Raw genomic sequence first — 10,293 nt, forward strand, 5'->3', positions numbered from 1 at the left:
TGGCTACTTACCTTTTCACTCAGGCATGACTCTCCAGGAGTTTCAGAATCAGACAGGCAGGTTTTCCTCCCCATCATACCCCAGGTGATGCCCCCTGACCTCTGGGAAGCTGGATGTCAGGCAGACACCAGCTCAGGTTGTGCAGTAGGTCTCTGGGTACTTACTACAGCATCCCCTCCTTAGGTAGAGAGTATTTGGAACTGTAAGAGTAAGTGGGTCAACAGCTCCCATTCTTACACAGGTACATATCATGCTGAGGTATTTCATGCTATCAACAGCCCAATACGAACCAGTGCATATAGATGTTGCAAATGCCCCCAAAGACATGTACAGGAATGCTTTTTACTGTACTCATGATTCCAACTGAAGAAGAATAAATGGTGTGTTATCTTACAACATCCAGTATCTCCCAACAAGGACATCCTGGCACTAGTACTCAGTAGCACCTTGCATCTAAAACTATGAGGACAAGCCAAAAAAACACGAAAATGCCTTGTGATGAACATGGAGAGCTAATAAAGTAGGGGAATGGTCCTTTGATAGCAGCTCTAGTGAGGCTGTGAGAGATGAGAAAGAATTAATACCAAAGACAAATCATTGTTGTAGGAGGCTGGCTCGGTTTATGGTGTACACATATGGTGTGACACCCTATACTGAGTCAAGGTAATCCTTAGTGATAGTGAATAGGTGTCCAGATAGCAAAAGCTCTCTAGGGGTAGCTGATGTGAGCAGCTGAAACTTATCCAGGAGGAATGTAAAACACTTGCAATACCACAGTAGTCAGACAGTAACTCACTCACAAGAAAGAACCATTCAAGTGTTGCAAAAGTAAAGGATGCTTTATTACAGCACTGCTATTAGACTAGCATTGGTATATCTCCCTTTGGCAATATCTACACACAATTTGTACACATAATAACCATCAGAAATAGCATAAGAAAATACACAGGGCCCAATGGGAGAGCCAAACCATATACTAAAAAAATGGAATGAGAAATAGTGATCCCAACCAAGGTAAGCTTGATAGTTAGCTAGGGGCTGGGGCAGATAGAAACACCAGGGCTAAGGACAGTAAGTGTCCCAAGCAACCAGGTGCAAGGTAGTTGCCAATCCAGTTGTCCCATAGGCTAAAACAGAGATTAGTGGTTGGAGTGGTGAAATTCAGGACCCTTCCTGGTGGACCCCGAGGAAACCAGCAGACAAGAGGATGGATGGAGTGTGCCCCTACCCCAGAATACCCAGAAGACAGGAGTACCTACACCAGGGACCCGGATGCAGAGGGCAGAAGGGACGCTCTCTGGAGTCAGTGGATGCCTCAGTACAGCTGATGTCACAACCCGTTGACCAGGACAGTGAAACTCAGGGATTCCAGTGGAGTCCAGCACCCTTGGAGGTGCCTGGGTGGTGCAGGTGGCAATGCCCACCTTCCTGAAGAAGCTTCTGCAATCGGTGGAAGAAGTCCAGCTGCAGGGTCCAGGAGCTGCAGAAGATCCCAGGAGTCACCCAGGAGTTGTCCCTCGATGGTCAACGGATTGCAGGAGGGTCAGTGACCAGCCAGGTCACCAACAAGCACTGGCAAATGCAAGCAGGAGGTAAAAAAAACTATTTGCAAAGTTTTGGGGACCAGCAAGGTCCAGGAGACTCTACCCTTGAGGGCGAGTCAGAACTGGCTCTCAGCAAACAGGAAGGCCAATGAAAGTTGATGGAGCCCCCATAAGTGACCCACAGGCAAAGGACACAGGCCTTCAAGCATGATAAAACAGCAGTCCCACTTCGCAGGAGTTGCAGGACAGGGGCTGATCTTCAAGCAGGACAGTGCTGGAGCCTGGGGCTTCTTGGTGCCTGAAGATCTCCTGGAGGACGTGCCAACAAGCCTTGGCAAGTGCAACAGTTGTGGTGCACAGGGGTTACAGTCCACTGGCAGGGGCTGGGGCATAGGCCCAAAGCCTTCCAAGGTTTTATAAAGACAAGCAGGACCCAGAGGAAGCCACAGTCTCACAAACTGTGAGGAAGAATCTTCAGATGTCCGTGGACAGCAGACCCCACCGGCCAGTTGACACTGGCTTGAGGCGCCTTGGATGCAAGGGAGTGACTCCTTCACTCCAAGAGAAATTCCTTTGCGATTACAGGTGCAACCAATGTCTATGTGACCCTGAAGAATGCTCAGCCTTAGATGTTGCAGAATTCTTGGAGGATACGGAGAAATAATGTTGCAATGGGAGACTTCACACCAGAAGCAGACGTGCTTTGGTTCCAAGGCAGACCAGCAGCAGTTCCTGAGGCCAGGAGCAGAGGATGTCTTGCAGAGAGTTTCTTGGAGAGCCTTATGTAATGAATCTGAGGACCCATCCATGGGGAAGCCCTTAAGTAACCCTAAAAGGGGACTGGTAACTCTCTGAAGTGACCCACCCATCAGAGGGAGTCAGGGAAGTCATCTTCCTGGCCTAACCAGTCAGATGCTCTCAGGGGCCTCTGCACATCTTATTTTGAAGATGGCAGAATAAAGTAGCCTCGTGGCAGAGCGCTGTGCAGCTCTCTAGGGGATGAGCTGTATAAGGTGGTGGTCACTCCCCTGCCCTTTGTGTAGTTTCACACAAGAGTGGGAAATGGAAGTTCCTGAAATTGTGCAATCTGGATTATGCAAGGAGGGCACCAAATGTGCCATTCAAAGCAGTCTAGTGGTGCTCAGCCCACCCCAGCCAGGCATTAGACACCTAATACACAGGGAGTGGTGGTCACACCATTCCCTTGCACTAAATACTTTTTCTGCTTCTCTGGCCTGAGCCTGGCTCACCAGTAGGAGGGCAGAACAGTGTCTGGGGTCAGTAGCAGCGTGGACTGGAAGCTAGACCTTTTATGGCTGCACAGGCAATACTGGGGGGATCCTCTAAGGAACCAGAGTACATGGTATCGTGTAACTAACACTGGATTAGGTGTAGTTGCATGATTCCAACATGTTTGATACCGAACATGCCTTTGTTCGGAGAAGCCATTATGTAGTTGGACCACTCGTGTTGACCAGTGTCCACTAAATACCTTAAGATGGCTTCCCCACACTTACAAAGTCCAGGAATTGGCCTGGAGTTTGTAGGGGCACCCTGCTCATGCAGGGCTATCCTCACACTTAACATGCACCCTGCCGTTGGTCTTAAGGGCCTACCAGAGGGGTGACTTATAATGTGCAGCTCCCAGGTTTGGTGGTGAACAGCTGCATGCACCATTTCACACAGGCTGCAATGGCAGGCCTTCAGACACAGTTTGTATGGGTTCCCATGGGTGGCACAATACATGTTGCAGCCCATGGGGGACCCCTGGTGTATCAATGCCCTGGGTACCTAAGTACTGAATACTAAGGACTTGTACCGAGGCACCAGTATGCATTTTGTGGGAGTAAAATGGTTACCAGCAACCAAATTTAGAGGAGTGAGCAGTCACTGGGGTCCTGGTTAGCAGGATCCCAGTGAACTGCAGTCAAAACACACTGACATCAGGCTAAAAGTGGGGGTAACTAGGCTAGAAAGATGGCACTTTCCTACATTGTATTTGTTGTGTTTGTACGTACTAAGGCAGTCAAAAGAGGGCTCTCAAATGCTCAGGCAGGGAAGAAGAGAGGAGGAAAAGAATGCAGAAGGCTTTAACTACAATGCAACCATATGCTTGGTAGAAAATGTGGTGTCTTCATTTGTTTGTGGACACCTTTGAAGTCTTCCTTGAGTCGGTTAGGTTAGAGTTCACATATTCAGGGGGCCTGGAACTTGTGAAAGCATAGATCCCCCCTTGAACCACTACATCTCATTGAGAGTAAAGAGAGGCAACACTGAGAGGGTGGCACTAGTATTGCTTCAGGTGGTAATTAGGCAACACTTTAAAAAAGCTTTTGTAAGGTACTCAGGAGCTCTGTTGTGTATTGCATTTTGAATAGTTAAAATGGTTTTAAATTTGATTGTGCGGCCTGTCAATCAGCATTATTGAATTAGAGGTTTGAACATGATTTTCTTTTGCATTTCTTAGATAATTATAGAAACGTTAAAATCTTTCTGCATGCTTCTACACATTCTGAGCTGCTTCAGTTTTTGTTAAAACAAATCTGACATATTGAAGTGTTTCTAATATCTGCACTAGAGGTTCTATTGTATTCTTCACATTTGCAAACATGCTCTCTCTTTCATATGAAAGAGCTACACACCAAGGTTCTGGGTGGTTTGTGGGAAAGATGATGGTGTGAACATGTATTATATGGGATAAAGTACACCCTGTTGTACATAAGTATTTCCATAGCTGTATAAAGGAACTCAGCCTTCAGCCTTGTTCCTCTATATGGTTATGGAAGTCCTCAGTGACTTGCAATATTCTTAGCCTGTACTTCAGGGGGTGCTTCATCCCCAATATAACATTCTGAAATAGTTCCACAGCAAACATATGTTCTAATCAATTGCCATCTCCCACAGGTTTTGCCACTAAATGAAATTCTGTCCCCTGAAGTAAATCAAAACAGCTAGTAACAAGTACAAACTTTATCCAGAAGAGCACATTTTTCCATGTTGTGACATTAATGTGAGGTGTACTGGACTGTTGGTAGGGATATAAGAAACAAGGCCTTTATTGCTGCCCGGTTAAGGCGGGTTCATATTTCTAAAAAAAAGTAGGAATTAGGTTTGATGCAAATGTGGAGAGTTGTGTGCAAAGTAAACTAGCAGGAATAGTTGTTCCTAGAGCAGATGTCTCACAGAAGGAATGTTAGATTGGGTCAGTGATCGGCAGACAATTGAGAGGTTTGGGACCTATATTTCTAAATAATGAAAAGAACAGAGACCCACTAGAGATTAATAGATGAGCATGATCAAGCCACAGAAGCATTGTGGGCTCACATTTTACCCCATCTCTATGGTAGAGGGGTGTTCAGGTCAGTTACCACTGTAGAGGATGGCAAGGGGTTCAATGCTGGTTCCAATTCACAAACAAGGCGCCACTGGAACCTGCCCACCTATAGGCTAGTAACATTTATTGATCCCAGTGCAAAGATCTTCTCTAATCCTTTGCTTTAAGATGTAGAGGCAGGGCTTGCTGAGGAAGAACCTGTTACCTGTGAGACAGACGGGGTTCAGGGCAGGCTGATAAACTCTGAACAGAAGCCTTGCTTGTCATTTATGGTCAACGAAGCTGTGAGGCACCAGTGCTCAATGCTTCATCAATGCTTTCTACACTACTCCACAGCATTTGATAGAATAGGCCAGGGTATCCTCTAGTTTAAACTTAAAAGCAGGTGCATTGAGCCAGTTTTATTGGAGGTAGTCAGCAGTGTTTGCGCTCCGACTTGGGTGAAGATAGGTACACAGGACAGAAAGTATGTATCCCTTAAAGCGCCCTCTTAAACAAACTTATTAGCACCCATTTGGTTTACTTCTACATGGCAGAACTGCATGCAACACTAGAAAGGAGGTGATCTGTTCAATCCCACCAAACCTTTTCAGCAGCTATGTATATGTCATGACATATTACAGTGCCTTCTAAACAATTTCGCTTAATTTAATGTCTGCAAAACACTGTCATTCTCAGCAAAACCCAAATCAGAAGGAGGAACCCAAGTGAAACATCTTTATGGAAGACAAGGACGTAGCCTCATTAAAGTCTTGAGTACTTAGAGGTTGGGTTTTCTGACCTTTGGGAATCAAGGATCAGTTAGTGAAGCTGAAGACAAACACAGTTATCATTGGAAATATTGTGTCTGCCTTTTAGAAGAGTTTGCCAAGCACTGTCCCTGTTCTAAATGTATTTGAGGCTAAACATTATTATACAATGATCTATGGTGTGATACCCTTTCATGATATAATAATGGTTTTATGGATAATAGTGCTACTGTTTGCCTTCCTATTGGGTTCAAATTAGGCATCCATTCCATAAACACATTAAGGGCTGGAAAAGCAATCCTTGATAGCCGAAAAAGCATATTGGATTATTTCCTTTAGTCTAACAGAGATGAAGGTGGTCTGCCGAAAGTTTGATTTGCACGAAATTGGTCACAGGCAGCAGAAAATGACAATCCTTGACCAACCAATGTGGAATTCCTGCTACCTAGATTTGTGATGACTACAGTTTGGAATGACTACTTGATGAGCATATCTTGAAGGAAACCTATTAAAAAGATACCTCAATAATTGTCTTTTAAAGAGGATATGCACTCTCTCTGTTAAAAAAGAAAGCATAGAGTTGTAAGCCGAAGCTATAGCGCTCTTGAAATTCAAACAAATCTTAATGTTCCAATTACCCTGAAGATGAGCCATGGACATCTATGATGCAGGTTGCTGCAGTTAGGTACTGCAGGATTCAGGTTTACTGGGAAATGAGGCCAATTCCTGCCTCAATGTTGTTAAGTCTGTAACAAAACAAAAAAAAAATGACACACTTAGTACGAATAGACCAAGTCCTGCTTCAAGCTGCTAAAGCCAGATTTTGTAATAGGTGATATTAAATGAAGGGCGGAAGTGCTTGTATACTGCTTTAGCGAGGAAAATAATGAACTAAGTATGCTGATGGTCACATTTGTTTGTATAATTAAGGATCAGCTGAAACACATGAGTATGGAGCTTGTAAGCTGGAAATGCCAAGCTAAGCAAAATGGATTTAGGGCCTCATTACGACTTTGGCTGTCAGAATGAGTGGACCTCCAAAGCAGCGGGGAGGAGGCTGCCGTCATACCAGCGGGCTCCCCCAGTCGTATTACGGTGTTTTCACTGGGCTGACCAGTGGAAACATCCTATTATGATGTTTCTGCCGGTCAGACCGGTGGAAACAGTGCCATGGCATCAGCCCCGGGTCTCTGAAGGGAGCAAGGCCAATGCTGTGGCCCAACAGCACCCTCGAAATGTGCACTGTCTGCAATGCAGACAGTGCTAATTTGGATGGTACTGGCAATGGGGCACTGATGGTAATCATAAAAAGGAATGAAGCATGGTGTTAGCTGGTGGTGCTTTTTACCACAGCAAATAGGGGAGCAGTACATATTTAAGTGATGGTAATCAGCAATAATATCTGGATTAAATATGTTGTGGGCTATCTCGGACTCAGGAGGTGGTGGCATATATGCAGCACTTTCAGTGTATCCCTCCCATGTGAGAATGCTTCTCTTTAGTTCTTGGCGTAAATACTAGGGAGTCCATTAAATTGAGGCACCACCAGTTTGTTTGTCTGTTGTGTCACTAGAAGCTTATCAGTGGTGGTGGGCAACAGTAATGAACTCACTGGTTGAGACATGCATCCTTCTACACTGCCTGCAGTATGGAACAGTGCCATTTTGAACCCATTTTAAGAAAAGTCCATAGCACTGAATCTTGGAAGACTATTTACCGCTTCACCACCTCACTGAATGGCCAAAAGAAACAAGCATTTTCAATGCAACGGGTCTCGCATTTGTTCGAGTTAGAGCTATTAGCGTTTTAAAGCAAAAAAAAATGCAGTGAGATCGCGCTATGTAAAATGCAATGCGATCGCGATGCGTGGAAAATAAACAGATAAAGTAGTCCGGACTCCAGGCTGAAAACATCGAGCCTCGTATGTTGCTAGTAGTTTACCGGTGCTGTGTAGGTGGGCTAAACACCGGAAGAGGCATGACGTATGCATGCCTTTCACAAATGAAAGCAAGCAGATTTTAAAAGGCAAGCCCACGAACCAATGAAAGTGACTGACGTGGCATGGGCGTGGTTTCAAGCCCAAAGAGAGATTATAAAAACAGAGGTATACCACGGCCAGTTTAAAAAGGGGGTGTCGAGGTTGCACAATTTACTTAGTGCCACTAGGAATGACAATGCTGAAACTCATGCATGATTTGTTCTTGGGTCCAGTGTTGAATACAACTTCAGAATTCTGTTTCTGGTAGAGTCTGTAATGGATTTATTTTAAAAAACTGTGGTCCCATAAAAAACGAGCAGGGCGTCCCCCATGCATTGTATTGGTTTCGAGGGCCCCTGGGAAAAGCAGCATACACATTATACCACATTTCAGAAAGTTCTGAAACAGTTGCATATCTCTACGTTTTGATGTTAGTATAAGCAGGTGCAGGGGTGAGCTCATGGGAACACAGATGGCCTTCTAATGTATCTACAAGTACACGACCTTTTTACAAGTACAGCATTTTTCAAAATTCATGCATTGAGATGCAAAAATTGCTCCTCGGCGTATCTGCGAACAGGAACTTCCAGTTACCAGGCGTTAGACATATCAGTTTACAGGTTGCATTAGTTACGCGTTTATGCAGAGCAAACCGCATTTATCACACACCTGTGAAGTGCATCCTGCATAGATCCACTATGTCCGCAGCATTTTTTCCAAATCCGTGCTCTCCCCACTGCCTGGGTCATCACATTACGTGTCTTCGGAGTCATCCTGACACCGTACAGATTCTAAAGTCCTGCTCTTGGGTTGTACGTCTCCGGGCACACCTTTCTTTCTCTTGCTTGATAGGCTTTGGGGTACTCCAACCCTGGGAAAGTCTGTAAGAAATCTAGGTGTAATATTTGACAGAAACCCCGTCTTTGAACCTCAGATCTATCTCTTGACACAAGCATCATGCTTCCAGTCCTATTCACTCCAAGAGCTGTCATCTGTGGTACATTGACAGCTGCTAGTTCAGGCCACAGCTCTAGCTTTTACACAGTACCACGTCATCCTACCTGGGCCTTTCTTAAAGCTTCGGGGATAGGCAGAAATGATCACCTTTACCCATCTTTGTCTCAATAGTACAAGGTTTCAAATAAGGGTTCAAATAGAAGAGAGAGTGCTTGGTTTAGCAACTAGCTGGGACAGAGTTTTAGTGCCCCAACTAGATGTCTAGGTGTCTATTCTGATGCCAACTTGTGCTTTCCATGTTATTCTCGTTTAACATTTGAAGGTAAACCTTTGAGAGTTGGAAGTGACCCTCTTAGTATTGCTTAAACCAGTACTTTGCATGATTTCATGTTTCTAAACATTGTTTAAACATTTGTTTTGAGAGGAACTTAATTATCAAAACACCGAGTATCCAGATTGGTTAGCTTATTTTAGACTGTTTAGATGGATGGGTTCTGTCTGTCTTTCACCCATTTTGTATTTTTTTATATTATTTGTACTATTTGTTCATACCTTGAAAAGTTTTGCGCTTTAAAGATAAACAAAGCAACATGGGTGCGTGGGTGTTTAAACGGACGAATTGATTAATAAATGAGTGAGTGGATTGATGAATGTGTGAGTCGGTGAGAGGTTGATAAATGGGTGAGTAGATGAATTAGTTAGTATGATATAATAAACAATAATATGTTACATGGGTATATAAATGGGTAAATGGTTGGTTGCAAAGGTGAATCAGACTCCTTCCTCTTAGAAGAGTATGTGCTTGAAGTAACAGAAAAGGCAATTTGGGTGAACGACCAATTTACAGCTACCTGAATGTGTAGACAATATATCAAGCTAAAAGCAATGAAAAGAGAAAGTTCACAGCAAAGGAATAAGCGTGGCTGCCATCGGTGTCATGGACGTGAGTTGTGACAACAGCGTAAAGTGTCCTTTGGTTCCCCTTATCCCTAATCCGGCCCTGTCTGACCGCTAACAGAGATGACCGCAAAATCAGTGGCAAAAGACTAGTATTTGTTAAACTATTCTGGGATTATTGGACACTTTCACCAGCACTGATCTCTACACACGCTTCTTTGGAACGTCTGTCTCTAAGGTCTGACGCTGGCTTCCAGCTATAGGGCTCTTCAGGAATTCACTATGCAGATTTTTGACTATTTCCCCAAGGCTTATGCTTATTTTTGTGATCCGAGTTAAACCTACAGCATGATCTCAAATGTGAGATTTCAGAAGGCTCTAGTTTGATATGGGAAGCGTTTGACAGATACTTCACTGGTTGCTTCCTACAACTTTACACATTTATTAAACTAACATATTGTTTTCTTCATTAGTTGTTTGTCGTTCACCCTGTACATAAAGTTAGTGTGTTTTCAAATTAACTCACCCACAGTAAATTCAAGGTGGACCTCATCTAGCCTGACAGCCATGATGAACGGATTGTCCTCTAATGCTGTCAAAGGCCAAGACGATCAAGTGGTATCAAATGTCTATAGTACTCTAAGACCCAGCTTTTCCACGCTTGAACAAAAAACGCAGCATAAGTGGGAGGGGTTATGAAGTATATAAAACCAGAACTCTTTTCCAAAGGAAAAAGTGGCCATTGATATGGACCACACAATTTAAGGTTAACATCAGTTCAACGCTATCCAAGTGAGACTGACTTACAGAACCCTTTAGGCGCCAGCCAGACTG

General features: G+C 44.1%; 1 long non-coding RNA gene across 1 annotated transcript in view; it reads right to left on the reverse strand.

Moving 5' to 3' along the window:
- The window catches only part of LOC138259148 (uncharacterized), a 110,970-nt gene extending 104,603 nt beyond the window's left edge, over window positions 1-6,367 (reverse strand). Inside the window, exon 1 of the long non-coding RNA XR_011198648.1 lies at window positions 6,266-6,367. This is a non-coding gene — a long non-coding RNA (uncharacterized lncRNA). The remainder of the gene's footprint in view (window positions 1-6,265) is intronic.
- Between the last annotated feature and the right edge of the window lie 3,926 nt (window positions 6,368-10,293).

This window comes from Pleurodeles waltl, chromosome 2_1, assembly GCF_031143425.1.
Source record: "Pleurodeles waltl isolate 20211129_DDA chromosome 2_1, aPleWal1.hap1.20221129, whole genome shotgun sequence".
Taxonomy (NCBI): domain Eukaryota; kingdom Metazoa; phylum Chordata; class Amphibia; order Caudata; family Salamandridae; genus Pleurodeles; species Pleurodeles waltl.